The 17,500-nt window shown below is 42.7% G+C and overlaps 1 protein-coding gene and 1 long non-coding RNA gene across 6 annotated transcripts in view; one reads left to right on the top strand and one right to left on the bottom strand.

Moving 5' to 3' along the window:
- Positions 1-17,500, top strand: part of efna5b (ephrin-A5b) — a 268,124-nt gene that overhangs the window by 223,372 nt on the left and 27,252 nt on the right. The window lies entirely within an intron of this gene.
- LOC139063647 (uncharacterized) lies at positions 11,621-12,642 on the bottom strand. The gene is made up of 2 exons (XR_011517024.1): positions 12,411-12,642; positions 11,621-11,841 (listed from the first exon to the last, which is right to left on the bottom strand). It is a non-coding gene; the product is annotated as an uncharacterized lncRNA (long non-coding RNA).

Here is a 17,500-nt window from a genome sequence, read left to right as displayed (position 1 = left end):
GAGATGGTGGATGCAGCCTGTGTTTTGCTGGAGCTTCAGGAAGGATCGCTAATAATGATAAAGAGTCGGTGCTGCTCCGTTTCGTGGTACGAAGAGGGAACCTGCATGTGGATCATAACTCAGGTCTTTCATCCATTCCTGTGAAAAATTCACCCTGTCATCAGTGTTCAGAGAGATTTGACAACATGGGGTAATGTGACAGGAAGCTGCACATATTCAAATGGATACACACACACACTCATCTGGGTCATATGTACATAAGGAGACGTACGGAAACACACACACTGTCTGGAAAGCATTGTTGTAATCCTGATGGATAGATGGACTCTCCTCACCTCAGGCTCTCCTGGTTCTTAGATCAACACTTGTCTTCTCTTTCATCTAACCTCCTGGGATTTGAGTTCAGTTTGTCCTACTCTAGAGACGATATGTAGATTTGGACCTACAGTTCTACATCATTCATCCAGTTGCGTTGCTTCCAAACTGAGGGAAGCTGAAGCGTCCAGTGGCAGTTCTAGGACCAATGAAATGTTTTATTGTTTCTACTATTTCTTTAGCCTAGAAATCTAGAAATTGTTGTAGCAATAGTAGGGTTTTCACGGTGTGAAAATTTTACCTCACAGTTATTGTGACCAAAATTACCACGGTTTTCGGTATTATCGCGGTATTTTTTTAAACGTGTTACATTTTCAGACAACTACATAAACCCTGTATATCAGGAAAATATTGTCCTCAGTTTGTCTAAATTTTGCCTAAAATGTGTTATTTTGTAATTATGTTGTTTATTTGTTTACATTTTTCCCCTTTAGTCTTTAAAATACCAATATTTGCCCATATCTTCTTATTTTTTGTCTGTTTGATGTCATCATTTAAAAATATTAGATCAGATGATACTCAGTACTCAAGTAGCCTTCTAATCAGATACTTTTTTACCCTTACTTGAGTAATAAACCCTATATCAGGAAAGTATTGTCCTCGGTTTGTGTCCTTCCAGTGAGCTTTGCAGATGTGGGAAAATGTCATCAGGCAGTAATCATTGTTAAATTCATAATTATTCTCGGAGAGAGACCAACTCTTATCTGCCCCTGGGAGCCCCGTAATGCATAGCGTCATTTCAACATGGCGGTGTCTGCGACACGGTTTATATGCAGGTAGCGGCGCTGCGGCTGCTTTATATAGCGACTCGATGCATTCTCCCTCAACCCAATTCCTCGGATCACGCATTTTAGCTAAAACGCTAACGTTAGCTTGCCTTGCGTTGACTGTAGAGTTGTGGGTGATGGTCACGCAGATGTGTCATGAGATTTGAAGCGTTGCTGCCTTTCACAGACACTTTTTCTGCACGTGCTGCAAACAGGATAGCCGTCTTCTATCAACTGTCCCTCGGCATTCTTCAAATATCCAAAACATGCCCGTACTTCCCACTTTGTCTTCTTTGAGGGATAATAAATGTCCTAAGCGCTGCCGTCTCCTCCTTTGGCCATTATTTCAGCTTTAGCTTCAAGAAAGTTTTGGTTGTAAACAACAAAGTGCGCATGTGCCGCCGGCAACTTCAGCAGATGATACGGTGGCTGGTAAGGGTCACTGCGCCTACACCGCAGCCACGGTAATCCACCGAGATGATATAGTTTTTAAAAACAAGATGGTTATTATTATTGTCAACTTTTTTACCGGGGTTTACCGCTACACTGGTTACCGTGACAACCCTAAGCAATAGCAAAATATGTTGCTCTAGAGGTCGGTCTAGCCACGATCCATGTACCCTCAGCAGGTCTACCATTGGCCTAAACAGTTTTAGGTCAGGCCAATCACAGTGCTTTTTGTTTGTTGAGAGACGTTAGATGGGCTTGGCACCAAAGCTGTGACGGAGAAAAGCTACAAAGATGGTTTAGGCTCAGGAATGCTGCTAACCTGAGATACTGAAGTCATTTCTTTCTATAAAGGATTTATTTGCTTCTTCTTTGATGGTGTATGGTCGACTGCCCTGCTGATTGATTTCCATTGGGATGAGTTTGTAACATTTTTCTTTGCTTTGATTGGTCCTGGCACTGTCCAGCAGGGAGCCTAAGTCACGCCCATCTACTTCCGGACCATCGGTCCCTGGAGGAACGAAAAAATGAATGCGAGTCATCGTCGTACTAATCTCGTGTGTTATGTGTCACGGATTTCACATATGATGTCCGAGAACTTTAAAGACACATTCTGTGTATAATCGTTATTAAACCAGAAAATGGAGAAAAGCAGAGGAAAAATGGCTGCAAGTTCAGCGAACTTCAAATCCTTCCTTCAGGAGGAAAGAACCACCATAATCTCTCCATGTGGTAAGCAGCAGCTACAATAGGGCAGAGGAGCTTCTGTGGTGATGTCATAAATGGAACACACCGTCTGATTTGTCGTCATGCTAATTACAAACTTTTACAAGTTGATAAATCTCAAAGTACATGACAGGCGTGGTCGACATTATTATTACTTTTCATTTAACCCTCCCACTGTCCTATCGGGTGACCCCTCCAGGAAAGGTGACCATTGGGCAGGCTTCGTGGTTTATCCCTTGAGGTCCATGTGGCAGGGGTGAGGTGGTACTCACTCCTCACCCCTGCCACATGGACCTCAAGGGATGAATCATCAACCCTGCTCAATGGTCTGTCAACGGTAAATTCCCCCCCCCCCCCCCCCCCAGCTTTGTTAACATTTTTAACACCAAAGAATTCATAGGATCCCCCCGTTCATGGTGTAAAATATTAGTGTTGCTTTTCACAATTTGGAATATAACTTGCTTCCTGTAATGATGTACTAAACGACAAAAAAGCATCCTAATAATGTTAGTCTTTACCCAGAATTAAAAAACAAAAAGTTTGCATGAAATCTCAACAGGCATTCTGCGGAAGCTCTGAGAGTCTGAGACAAGCTGAGCTCAAGAGGCGGAAAAAGCAGCAGGTGACCGTCAACTGTCAGTCATGACGGCCAATCAGCGAACACAATGTGGTTGTAAAAGCTGTCAAATCTCTTAGAGCAATAATGTCCACAATGACTAATGACTAGTTTTTAACAAGTAGTTGCTGGAGGGAGAAAAACACACATCAGACTCTATTTCTAGACCTGAACCCACCTTTTGGCATTTGTTTGCTTCAGACCTCATGTTTGAATTTAACTAAACAGTTTCTTTTCAATGAGGTACAATGGGCCACTGACTTTACTTGAGTCAAAAAAAATGTTTTTCAATTTGTGTGATGCAAAAGGATTTTTGGACATTGTTCAACAACAATAACTGGGGCAATAGTCACATGTCCTAAAATTGTTAGATTTAGAAATAAATATTTATTTATTTTTTAGCTTTTTTTGTTCTTTTGTGCCTTATATGCAATAATTTTTTTATGTGCCTCTATTTGTGTCGAACACAGTCTAGAAAATGGATTAATTTAATTTATACGCTTTTGACATCACTAAATAAAATAATAACCATTTGTTAGTATTCACAGTGATGAACTAATTTGGATTCCAAAAGTGTATTTTTCCTAAATTAAATTAAAAACAGTAACCAGCAGGCTAAACCAGCCCTAGTTAATAGGAGACTGTTTGCCAAGTCATGGCGCACTTGTTGACAGCCCAGAGGTACGTGGGCAAGAGAGAGGTCTCTAATCAAGTTATTTGACTTTGATTTCCAATAAAGAAGTCATCGCTTGGTCTGCCAAAAAAGGGAAGAAACGGAGAGGCTGTGAAAAAGCCGATGGATCAGAGGAAAAGTGGGGCTGCTGAGGTCGAGGTTCCTTGTAGCCCATCGTGATTTGTGCTTTTAACCGCCCTCTTCAGGAGCTGATGATTACACACTTTCACAAAATAAGGACATGTTATTCTTGATTGCAAGACTTTACCCAAGTGGTGAGAAGCTTTGGATTTCTCACTTGTCTCTACTTGTTCATGTAATACTAGTCTGACAAATAAAAGAAAGTGACTTTTTGCTCTTTATGGTTATGTATTTATATTTTTCTAAACATAAAGGTTTAAAATGAACAACTTTAAAGCCAACATATTATGCAAAACTTACCTTGTGCATATGTGCATAATTTTGTGCTACAAATGGATCTCTACTGCCTCTAGAAACACTTCCAACGTGAAAAAATCTACCCGTCAATTTTTTGTTAGTGGTTAGTTTAGGAATATTGTGCCTAAAGTAAGCCTTTCTTAAAGTACCTCTTTGGTGTGTCACAAATGGATAAATTATCATAGAAATACCTCTCAGCTGGAGAAGAGATGCTGCTGGATTTGCGGCAGCTCTACTCCGAGCCCCTCCCAGATATCAGAGCTTCTCAGCTAATAGCAGCTTGGGTGGGTGTGGCCCGATCCTGCTTGTTTTCTTAAAGTAACAAAGCCCTGTAATGGCTCATTCTGGAAGGTACTGAAAATGTCAAGAACAAAACTGCTTAAATTGCTTTATTTGGGAGAAATTTTGAGTAAAGTACTTCATAAACATATTTTGTGTTAACCATAGAACTATTTCCTGTTTCCTTTTCTTCTCTATTGCTGTACAGTTTCCCTCATTTATGTGAAGAGTGTATATTTATGCTCCAACATTCATTCGCTGCACCTATTTCAACCACTGAATTAAGCAATAAAAGAATATTACAGACAATTACATAGTATTGTGTGGCAGCTTTAAAAAGCCAAACTCCAGTGCAGATTGATGCATCAGAGGGTTATTGTAATGTGAACATAAAGACAAGAGTGGGATGATGACTTGAAGAGTCCTCAGACTTTCAATCATTTGCTTTTAATCTCCAACAAGAAGACAAAGAGTCATTTCTTAGAGCCCCATTATGTGGGTTTTGAGAAAATTAGGATACTGGAGTTACTGTGGCAAAGTATTCCCACACTGTTGCACTTGTACAATAGTGTAAGGAAAGTAGTGCAATCATGTCATCATAATAAAGAAGAAATAAAAAGCCAAAGAATGATTTAGGCTGTAGACAGGTGCAGACTTACGAGAGTCCGGAGCAGATGTGCTCTCTGGAGGACCCCCGGTCGACACACAGGTGCAATCAGAGAGATCAGGGTCAGCCAGTAGAGGTACAGGGTGACATTCAACCCCCCTTTGGTAGGTAAGTCATCCACCTGAGGTTTAGAGGTTATCAGCACCAGCTGTAGTGGAGTAAGGTCAGTGATGGCGTCGGCCCCCCTTCTGGTAGGTGGTGTTCCCACCGCAAGGTACTGGGCTTCAGCTGGAGTCTCAGTGCCACCATCAACTCCCTGCGGCAGGTGGTGTCCCCACTGCAGGGTGTGGAGTCTCAGGCGGAGCGTCGCTGCAAGCGTCAGCCTCCCCTGGGTCAGGTGGCTTTCCCAACTCGGGTAGGAGTGGTTCTGGTGCAGGGACCACACAGGCTCTGTGGACATCAATGATCTTAGAGGTACTGGATTCCCCAGTCAGTCCGGTGCCATTGTGGTCAACAACACCTGACTGAGGAGTGACACGAACACAAAAGAGAGCACGCAGCTCAGGAACGGAGTCAAACTCCAGGGAAGGATGTAGATGAGCTTTTGGATCAGAAAGGTGCAAGATCATCCTGCTGATAGCAGGGTCCTGGAACTGAAGACTGACAAAGTAATTTATAGAAAAGGCAAGTTGAACAGACACAAACCCATCAGATGGTTGAAAGATGGACGCATCATTAGGGGGCCACAAGGGTTTGAGGGACCATGGGGTGCCCACATCTTTACCTTGAGTGGCAAGAGGGTCTGTCAAGTTGTTGAGATGACCGTTAAGGAAGTTCACTGGCAGAAGTCACGTTTCCAAGCTGAGTTTCTGGCCACCGATGTAGCTGGAAAGGTGTTTACCTGCCCACATGGTGGAAAGAGAAAGATTTTTACAGTCAGGATATTTTAACCTAAGTTGTTGTTTGTCTCGCTCGACTACAGTGGTAGGAGCCTCAGCTACGTTAGAGAAATCAACAGAATGTGACTCTGATGAAAGCTGAATCTGTGGTGGCAAAGCTTCTGGGCTAGGTGGTGAACATGTTGTTCCCCCCTGCTCAGAGATACCAACTGTGAGACGGTGGAGGTCAGGAGGCAGAACGATGGGCAGAGGTTCTACAACACCTGACCAGAGTTCCCCCCCTTCTACATCAATGAAAGCATCAATGCGCCTCAGAAAGTCCATGCCAAGGGTGAAAGGCATCCTTGCATGCTCGGAGATGTACACGGGGTGCGTTAAGCTCGTAGGGCCGATCGAGAATTGGAGCAGAGTCTTAGAAGACAAGAGCACTGTAGAATCAGAGAAAACACGGATAGTTAATGCACAGGAAATCAGTTCTGGAGGGCGTACGCCTCCACCTACATCCAGGCAGACGCGGTCGAAAAGAGACTTGCTCATGATTGTAAAATCTAAACCAGTATCTAAAAGCGCGTTGCAGGAATGCCCTTGTTGCAATATAACAGATACTGTGGGCTTACCACCCCTCCCCTGAGGCAGGAGAGGTCCCAACAGTAGTTCATCAGGCTCGACACCAGGGGGCGCCGGGCCACCGTCCGTGGAGGTTGCACTAATCATCAGTGTGGATGGAGCAATATGGGACATTCTGTGTGTTTCCTGTAGTTCAGAGCCAGTCAGTACATCCGGTTGCAGCGCTTCCATCTTATCTGGAGGCAAATCAGCAGAGCGTAGGGTTAGAGCCCCTCCCACATGGGAGGCATCTCCAATAGCTTGGACTTTTGTGACTTCCTGTTGCAGATCGAAAAGCTGCATCTGCATGTTTTTCATTTCAGAAAGCTGCATATGCAGTTGGGTCTGCTTTTCATTTTTCCACTGGAAAAATTGCAATTGCATCTGTGAAATATGCATTTGGAGTTGGTTTTGCATTTGCATTTCATTATTCATCTGGAAAATGAGAGAAGTCAAATTATTATTTTGATCTGAAGGCATTGTACTGATGTAACAGGTCCTTTAATTTGTTATAAAATTAATGGAAGCTGAATAAGAAACCCCTGCTTAACTGGATGGATGAAAATGAGCCTTGTTACAGGATAAATCGCAGTGTTTTGAATGAAGATTCAGCAACAATTGTTTCTGTAATGACCCAGAGATGTCACTAGGCAGACCTTACCAAGATGGCTGTCCAAAAGGTTGCGTGGGATTACCCAGGCAAGATGGCGGCACGTGTGCGCATGCGCCTTACCTCCAACTGGCGGTTAGCACAAAATGGCTGACCGCTCGTACGTTTTTCACACCGAAAGTGTTAAAAACGCCGCTAAATCAACTCGGCCGAAGCGGAGCTTTATCCCGCGGGAACTAGCGGATTTGTGACACAGATTCACAGTGTCAGTCGAGTTTCAGCTGGCGGGTAGCTACTCCGTTTAGCTGAAATCGAGAACTAAACCTTAGCAGCTGGGCATGCTAAGCTAGCGGGGCCTGTTAGCTAAACAGGACTTTGCGGTCTAATTCTGTCATAGAACTGACCGGTCCGAATAACCCAACGTCCGTGACTCGTTCGCGTTAATATTTCGGACAAATTAGCATATGCAGTTTGTGCTGCAGTGACGCTCTTCTGTTTTAAATGCTTATGATGACTGTCGCAATTGTTGCTAGTCAAGCTACGGAAATTACCAGTTCCGGCAATCACTCGGTAGCTGAGGAAGCTAAGCTTCCGGTGGAGAAGTTCTTTATCTCTGTACTCAAGAATAATACACAGTGTCACCAAACACTCCGAAAGACGTGACAGAGTCACACAGATTAAAATAGACAGTGACACGAAGTTCACTCAGAAAAGACATAAAAACATGTATTTACGTTAAAGATGACAGCAGGAAAAACTTGTGCTTTAGCTTAAAACTCCAATATGGCTTGAGCTGACGTCAGCCTTAAATGATTTGAGATGAATCAGCGCCTCCTGTGGGAGGTGAACAGTGTCACTCCCCATTTTGACTTTAAATGGAGATGCTGCACTCTAGTGGTGGATTACAAGATCGTCCCGTTTTCAACCAGAAACATCAAATTTTGAGTGTTTGACTGTTTAAAAATGTCTCAGAATGAGCACGGTGTCAAAAATGTACAAATATCTGGCAAAATGGCTCGCCACTATGTAATAATTTAATTTACATCTATTTAATGAACCATAAGACATGAGATTCCATAGTAAATATGAAATCAATCTTATGGATCTTTGGGTACTTTTAACCAGAAGATTGGAACTTTTTATTGCAGGGATTATGTAACACTTCGTATTCACCCAGAGACAAAAGAAAGAGTCAAGTTTTAAAAGTTTAAAGATTTATTACTAAACAAATTAAAACTAGACTAACTTTAAACACTAAATGTGTGGTGTCACTAAGGTGAATTGAGACGGAGAATGGTGTAGTGTGGAATGTTGTTCAGAACCAGCAAATCCAGAGAAACGATTAGTTCTGATGGGAGTGAAGGTGATGTCTTCGCGCTAAGCTTTGATTTGGAGATTCATAACCCACATTGCGACGCCTTTCTGTCGGCCTACGTACCCTTTCGGAAGTCCCCGTTAGATCAGGAATGTCGAGGTCCAGCTTGACCCTCTCTGGAACCGAAGCCGGTAGGAAAAGCAGCGGTTGCCTGCAACCTTCTGATTACGGGGCGAGCACTTAACTCCTGTGCCACCGTCGCCCCAAGAAATGTTGAAGATGCTGAAATGTTCATCTACACATCGGATTTAAAAAAGCTCAATCACCACAAGCTGCTCAAATAAGAATATGGCATTTTGGAAGGAAACACCAAGTGATTCTGTCCCCTTTCCTGGACACTGTTCACTCAGACTCTTGGAGCTCAACTCTTGCTTGGTTTGAACGGTGTAATCCGCAAGAGTAATTCTAGTAAATAAAAGACAAGGCCAGCAGGCTGTTTTTCTCCGAGCTGGCAGAATTAACAAACTAGGAGTGCTGGACACAATACTGCTGGGTATTCAGTAAAGCCCATCCCATCCACTAAATAAGAAGGGATGTAAGGATTAGAGCAGCTGTATCAAAGCCAGCTGGAGACCTGATGTACATGCGTGCTCATATGATGCTATTATGCTAACATTGCAGTATGCAGATATTTGCAAGACTTGAAGTTTGAGACTTAAAGGGACACTTTGCAACTTTTTCATATTTTTAAAGGATTTTCTTGTTTCTGGTGGCGGGCTGCTCTGTTGGGACTTAGAAAAAATTGAGCGGGCATACCTGGCGCTGCAGTCTGGTGCCAGCATGTTTCCTGCATGTTTTAGATTTTGAACACAGTTGATTTGTTTACAGGAGTGATTCATCACTAAATTAGACACCAAGGAAGGCTGGGGAGACATTTCAGCTGTTAGATTAAGAGCGAGGAGATGGATTTTGCTTTTGGTTCTACAAACGGACACTAGGGGGTGCTGAAAGCAAGCCAAACCTGCCTAGTCTCCCCTTAATGAAAAAAAAATAAACATCTGAATTTCAATACTGTTGGATGAGAATAGTTGCTGACTGACATTTCAGAAAATCAGCTTTAATAAAGCACCAGCACTGAGGACATTTCAATTACAAAAAGACAATAACTCAAAACATTAAATTCACATTGAAATGAGTCCCTTTGTGCTGCATTCTTCCATATTCCAATGGGCCCTACGAAGGTGGTTGTGCTGACACTGGCAAATGCTCAAATGATAGTCAGCGGTTCATAATTATGAGATGACTTTAGATTCAATGTGACAGAAATACTCAAAAGTCCAATTGTCTTTCACAACTGAGCAGTCACCCCTAAAATCCATTGGATAAAGGTGGTTTCACTTCATCCCTCAGAGGCTTTGCATCACTTAGAGAGCTGTAGAAGCCAAGCATATTGTCTGTTGGACTTGCTTACCTCTGTCCTGAGAACTCAGCAACTGGGAGTTTGAATCCCAAAACCCTGCTGGTAATCTTCATCTTTTCCTTTCCTGTACTACATTTAAAATAAATGTCTTTAGTGTCATAGAGGACCTGAAACTAGATGCAAAATGGTTCAACACAAGCAAAGATGCGCATGTTCAGTAACGACTGTTTCTCCTCTTGGCAAAGAAAAGGAAAGAAAGGATGAAAACACAAAGAGAAAGCATGGATGTTGGCACGTCACAAATGCATTTGGCTCTTGTCATTTTAAACAACTGAACCTGCAATTTTCCATGATTTATGTTCTCTTGGATTTATGGCCTTCTGCCAATAAGAATATCCATGTTGTAATGTGACATGCGATCAGGAGTCGGTCTGAACTGGGCGGTTCATTTTGAAACCGACTTGATTGTCATCGGCATTTCTTTCACGGAGGATGAGACTCAAAGAGTCGAGGGGATTTATCTCTTTAATCATAGGCAGGAAGTCTGAATGCTGACACAATTTATCTTATGGCATTACTAGGATCCAAAACTTGATTTCACCTTCTCATCACACTTGGTTTTGTGTCCTTTAGGTGGCTTGTGAATCTTCCACATAAAGACCAGGGAAATGTGTTTTCCAGATAACATTTCAGTTGCAATAAGGCTCGCCTCTGGCTGTGATTGAAACAATACTCTGCCTAAGCTGCACTGAGCCCACCTGTTTGTTCTTCCGTAATTGGATTCTGCTTCATTCCATTTGCCTTAATGCTGATGCATAATGCAGTGGACCGAAAGAACCAGCCACTACTAATCAGTGGACAGGGCACGGAGGAGTAACCAGACCTCCTCCTCCTCACCCCGTCCACCTCCCATCTTTGCACATTTTTCATGGCCTTTGTCCTTCAAAGGCCACTTCATGAGGCTGCAGAGTTGAGGGTAACCAGCAGGTGTTGATTTTACTGCCAGAAGAAAAAATAAGCTGGCCTCTCAGCCGCTTGTTAATCTAAGATAGACAGGCACTACTGTGGATGGTCTGGGCCCTGTTAAAGGAATCATCATGGAGAGTGTGTGAAGTCGTGGCCAAGAGTGGAACTTGAAACCGAGGCTTATCCGTTTACCCACGACCATATGAAATTATAGTAGCTGCCTTTAAACTCAAATACAATTAATTATGTGACATTTTTACGCGGGGAAATTATTGTGAAACCAGAAGCTATCCGATCTCCTCCAGTCCATAGTTTGCCTCTTTTTTTTTGTTTTCATACTAGAGGTGTGGTTGCTGTTTGTGGTTAAAACGCTCTGTAGCTCAGAGAAGGTGCTTCATTGGTTCAACAGGGACTCCTGAGAGACATAAAGGGTTGTGATTGGTCCACTCAAAGGTGTACATTGATTAGTCGAGCAAATTGGATGCTCTTCCAGCATTCACACTATTAAAACTACATTTGTGTCACTAAAGTACTACAAGCTACTTAAATGTTGTGGATGGCATGTATAACTTTAAATCTTTCAAACAGACTAACTGATTATTTGAGTCTTGGCTCCTGAAATCACTCCTTCTGAGTGTTTGTAACTCCTGTTAAATATAAAGTAACCAGAAATCTATGCTGCCATGTGTCATCTTAGGTGTTGGTGAATGTCATGTGTAGGGCTGCAACTAACGATTATTTTCATAATCGATTAATCTGTCGATTATTTTTTCGATTAATCGATTAATCGGTTTGTTATTGTTTAGCTATTTAACCTATACAAGTGATGAATACATTTCAGTTAAGAAAAAGAAAAAACATAAGAGAATTGTGCAATTGACTGCAATCTATTTTATTGCACATGACCACAGTCAGCAGTGTAAAATGAGCTAAACAGTGCAAAATATCAGTCCAGAATAATTTTTTGGCATCAAAATATAAGAGGTAAATTCCATAAAAAATAATGTAGAATCTGGAATAGAGTTTGTAAGTGGTATGCATTGCTGGGGGTGAGTGTCTTGTTCCCCATGTAGTTGTCCATCGTTGCTTGTTTTTTTCTGCATAAGAAACACAAATAAACTGAATTAAGTACACATATAAAATAAAGCAGCACACACACTACAACACTAAATCAATATTACATTATTTGAATGAATTAACAATATACAGTGATCATTTATTTTGACAAAAATGTGTTGTGAGGCGTTTTACAGCGTTAGATAGTAAAACAGCCTTTTAATAGTTAAAAAAAGGACTTTCTGAATTTCTCCTGTATTTAAAAATTGAAAGCGTACAACTATGCCGCGTTATATTCACCTGGACACAGCTCGTCTGTATATTTTTCTCCGCGTAGTTGTCCTTTTTTGAATGAGGAACACAGTTATGGGTTTGTGCCGTTTTTCTCTTAACGAGAACATTCTTATAAACAGACGTGCTAAATTTGGCAAGCGCATGATTCACAACACGGAGGAGATTCACGATTGCATCTAGTCAATCAGAAGTAGAACACCGTAAACTGACGCGGCAAAAAAAAAAAAAAACATGTTTAACATCCACTATAACGAACTCAGCTAACACTAAGTCCCAAATGTGATCTGCGTTAGCTTGTTTATTTTCTGTTACTTACCGGACATTCCTCTGCTGCATCAGCCCCCACGTTTTCGTCTCAAATGTTCACTTAGGGACGTCGTGCTTCCGTCGTGCCATGGTTTTTGCATATTTTGTAGGTCACCGGTCTTTTCAAGGCATCTAGTGAAGTGCTCCCATACTCGTGAGGTTTTTGTCCGGGGTTTCTCTTGTTTTGTCGCTTCTATTTTTCTTCCGTATTTGTTGTTGATCCGCCATCTCTCACAGCAAGATGCGCGTCAGTAACGTGATACGTCATGAAAACCGAGGGCACTTATTGGCTAATTTCTTCTTCTACGGCCCCACTGGTAGATCAGTGGCTCATTACTGCCACACACTGGCGGCAAATTTAACAGATTGTAACCGATGTCAGATTGTGGTAAAAAATAGACTTTATGCGGTAAAATATGATTATTAAACAACTAATCGATGACTAAAAAAGTTGTTAACTATTTTAATAATCGATTATAATCGATTAAATCGATTAGTTGTTTCAGCTCTAGTCATGTGCCCAAGCATAGAAACGAGTATCTTTGGTGCCCTTTGCAAAACAGCATTTGCAAAATCAATCAATCAATACTTTATTAATCCCAGAGGGAAATTAGAGTTTCAGTACACACAATTCAGAGACAAAATGCATGAACATAAGTGTTAAACAATAATGTTTCTTTGGCTATCTATAAGCCAGAGGTCCTCAGAAGGCTTCTGTGATGAGATTCATAATCCCAACAACAATCAGAGACAGCTCTGGTCTAAAAAACATCTCGTCTATTATTACCGAAGTCATAATCATTTCATTTTCACCTGCCACCCCTCCTGGGGTCTGGGCCACCAACAAGGGATCTCCAGGCATCTCTGCCCAGGGCATGGACGTAGTTTTTTTAAAAGAAAACTCCCACTTTTTCCAAAATAAATGTTTGTGCACGTTTTACTGTCCAAAAACATTATTACGATGTATTAAATAGACACTGGTTGAGCAGTAGGACCAAGCGGAAAACAACGTTTGTGTTGAAGCCCATTAGAACTTATTGTAAAAATCACCCCCCACCCCCCACACACACACACACACTTCTAGAGTCAAATACGTCCAAGGCCCTGGGCCTTTCTCTCCAGCTGGTCCCACGTCTGTCTGACGGCATTGACGTCTCTTCCTCCAGGTCTTGGTGTTTCTTGATTACCTCTTTTTCATTTTTCTTGTGGATTCCAATACAAATCTGGTCTAGTTCTTGGTTTTCATAAGGTGTGCCCACTATTGTTTCTCAGTTTGCTCTTCTGCAGCTGATTTGTTCTCTGCAAACGCTCATTGCTGCTGATGGTTTCTTGCCGGTGGATATGGATTATTTGACGCATGCAGCTTTGGATGATCACCTGTACTTTTCTGGCGGTTACAGCTGTGGTCCTCCATGTCTCTGCTCCATAGATGAGAACTACTTTGATGTTGGTATTGAAGATCCTAGTTTTAGTCTTTGCTGACAGTTTCTTTGCATTCCAGATGTTCAGAAGCTGTATGGAAGCTGTCCGGGCATCATCAGTCATGTACTGTTACTAAAAGTCTTCTTTAGCATTTTGTTCTCACAAACTAACTGTGGACATACAGGTGCTGGCCAGTAAATTAGAATATCATCAAAAGGTTGAAAATATTTCAGTAATTCCATTCAAAACGTGAAACTTGTACATTATATTCATGCAATGCACACAGACCAATGTATTTCCGATGTTTATTACGTTTAATTTTGATATTTATAGGTGACAACCAATGAAAACATCAAATCTGGTATCTCAGAAAATTAGAATATTCTAAAGGCCAATGAAAAAATGTTTGTTTCTCTAATGTTGGCCAACTGAAAAGAATGAACATGAAAAGAATGTGCATGTATAGCACTCAATACTTAGTCGGGGCTCCTTTTGCCTCAATAACTGCAGTAATGCGGCGTGGCATGGACTCGATCAGTCTGTGGCACTGCTCAGGTGTTATGAGAGCCCAGGTTGCTCTGATAGTCGTCTTCAGCTCCTCTGCATTGTTGGGTCTAGCGTATTGCATCCTCCGCTTCACAATACCCCATAGATTTTCTATGGGGTTAAGGTCAGGCGAGTTTGCTGGCCAATCAAGGACAGGGATACCATGGTCCTTGAACCAGGTGCTGGTGGTTTTGGCACTGTGTGCAGGTGCCAAGTCCTGTTGAAAGGTGAAGTCTGCATCCCCATAAAGTTGGTCAGCAGCAGGAAGCATGAAGTGCTCTAAAACTTCCTGGTAGACGGCTGCATTGACCCTGGACCTCAGGAAACAGAGTGGGCCAACACCGGCAGATGACATGGCACCCCACACCATCACTGACGGTGGAAACTTTACACTGGACCTCATGCAACGTGGATTCTGTGCTTCTCCGCTCTTCCTCCAGACTCTGGGTCCTTGATTTCCAAAGGAAATGCAGAACTTGCTTTCATCAGAAAACATAACTTTGGACCACTCAGCATCAGTCCAGTCCTTTTTGTCCTTGGCCCAGGCGAGACGCTTCTTGCGCTGTTTCTTGTTCAAGAGTGGCTTGACACACGGAATGCGACACCTGAATCCCATGTCTTTCATGAGTCTCCTCGTGGTGGTTCTTGAAGCGCTGACTCCAGCTGCAGTCCACTCTTTGTGGATCTCCCCCACATTTTTGAATGGGTTTGTCGTCACAATTCTCTGCAGGGTGCGGTTATCCCTAGAGCTTGTACACTTTTTTCTACCACATTTTTTCCGTCCCTTCGCCTGTCTGTTAATGTGCTTGGACACAGAGCTCTGCGAACAGCCAGCTTCTTTAGCAATCACCTTTTGTGTCTTGCCCTCCTTGTGCAAGGTGTCAATGATTGTCTTTTGGACAGCTGTTAAGTCAGAAGTCTTCCCCATGATTGTGGGGCCTTCAAAACAAGACTGAGGGACCTTTTAAAGGCCTTTGCAGGTGTTTTGAGTAAATCAGCTGATTAGAGTGGCAGCAGGTGTCTTCTATATTCAGCCTTTTCAGAATATTCTAATTTTTTGAGATACCAAATTTGGAGTTTTCATTAGTTGTCACTTATGAATATCAAATTTAAATGTAATGAACATTGGAAATACATTGGTCTGTGTGCATTGCATGAATATAATGTACAAGTTTCACGTTTTGAATGGAATTACTGAAATATTTTCAACCTTTTGATGATATTCTAATTTACTGGCCAGCACCTGTATAGAAAATAAAAACTCATTATACATCCTTGACAAAACTGCAATGATCACATCTTTTTTGGCTTCTTCCTGTGTGGGAGGCAGATCGAGTGTCAGGGCCAATTCTGTAAACATCACAACAGCTCAAACAGCCCGGGAGGGACTCCCACATGCTCTCTGCCCATTGTCATCAGGGCCATACTTCTCTCATGATCAGGGGCCTTTGCTAAGTGGCTGGTGTCGATGGCTGTGAGTCAACTCAGCCCACAGCGATGATGAAGATAAAGCATGTGGAGTGTTTGTAATGTTTGTGTGTGTGTGTTTGCCACCGTACACACACACACACACTCTGAAAATTGGAGGATAAAGAAATGGAGCAATAAGAGGAGTGACATAAATTGTGTGGGTACTGGTGTGTATATGTGACTGAGTGGGTGAATGACGGCAGCTAAGGTTCATTAGCGTGTCATCAGCTGCCTCCACATGGAATGATAAGGCCCCTCTTTGCCTCTGTTCTCTCTGCTGAAGCCCACCACCGCCTCCCCCTGCTGCATCTGCTAAACATGAACTGAGCTGTGACAAATAGCATCTGATCTCAAGTGACCTCTCTTGTGCGGTGACACATCATGAAGAAACGGATAACAGCTGATGAAGTGACACAATTAGAATGGTAACAATGAGGTCATGAAGCGGAAAGGGCAAAAACAACTTGGATGTGGCATACGTTTACATACATACATTTGAGGCCAGAAGCATTCAAATGGTGAATGACCTGTATACATACAGGGCCTTCTAAAGCTTGGTTTATGCGTGACTCATTTACTTTCCGCTTGGTGATGCGGCTCGCGGATGGAACGCGCTTCACAACTCGCAGCGTTTATGGTTCATGCGGCTTGTCTCTGCGGTGAGCCAATATTCTCCCAAACTGTAGGGGGCAGCATGGAGCTCTACGGCATGCATCCAACACTACACCGTAGTAGAATTAGAAACTACTGTTGTTTACAACATGGCATTCCAGCATTTTTAACAGCGTCCTCGTCTTTTCCGACAGTGCGAGCTATTTCTCTCCAAGAATTATTAACATGTTGATCACGGTGATCTCTGAGAGCTGAATCATACAAATGTCTGTATTTACGAACCTCTGCCATACTAGTTCTTGCCAGCCCGCCATGTTTTTCCGCGTCCGACCGTCCGCGTGTTTAGAAAATTTCCTAGGTGCACGGTGTGGAAATTTTGGGCCGTGCGGTGGAGAGGTGTGGTTGTTAAAATGAGGCAATTTCACTGTGCGGACCTCGCGGACGCGTCAAGCATAAACCAACCTTTAGGGTCCTACAACCCCCCAAGGTGCTTCACAACACAATCAGTTATTCACCCATTCACATGGTGGTGGGGATGAGCTACACTGTAGCTACAGCTGCCCTGGGGTGCACTGACGGAGGCGAGACCTGCTGAGCACTGGTGCCATCGGTCCCTCCGGGTTAAGACTCTTGCCTAAGGACACAACAGGGCAGAGACCGGCAGGGCTCTTGTCAAAGCCGGGATCGAACCCACAACCTCCCGATTACTGGACAACACGCTCCACCTCCTGAGCTACTGCTGTCCCTTAAAATCATCATTTTTGAGGCACAGTATGTTCTGATGGAGATCGGTGTTTTACTCCGTTTATGAGTCAATCATTTTTTCATTGAGAACATTTTTGCCAGTTTGCAAAAACATGTTTTTTTTCTTTCAGCACAGCGCAAAAAATGTGTTTTCAATTACAGTTAAGAGGCCCGAGAGCATGTGAAAGAACCTGATGCATAAACGACCGTTGTCTCAGACTTTCCAGCCTTCTAGCAAAACCGTCTCATCTAATGCTCACCTGCTTGTTTGGTGGAAGGCCGCAGAGAAGGCCGATGCTATACTGG

The sequence above is a fragment of the Nothobranchius furzeri genome, chromosome 17 (assembly GCF_043380555.1).
Source record: "Nothobranchius furzeri strain GRZ-AD chromosome 17, NfurGRZ-RIMD1, whole genome shotgun sequence".
Taxonomy (NCBI): Eukaryota; Metazoa; Chordata; class Actinopteri; order Cyprinodontiformes; family Nothobranchiidae; genus Nothobranchius; species Nothobranchius furzeri.
The sequence above is the reverse complement of the archived record's forward strand: the minus strand, read 5'-3'. Positions and strand labels throughout refer to the sequence as shown.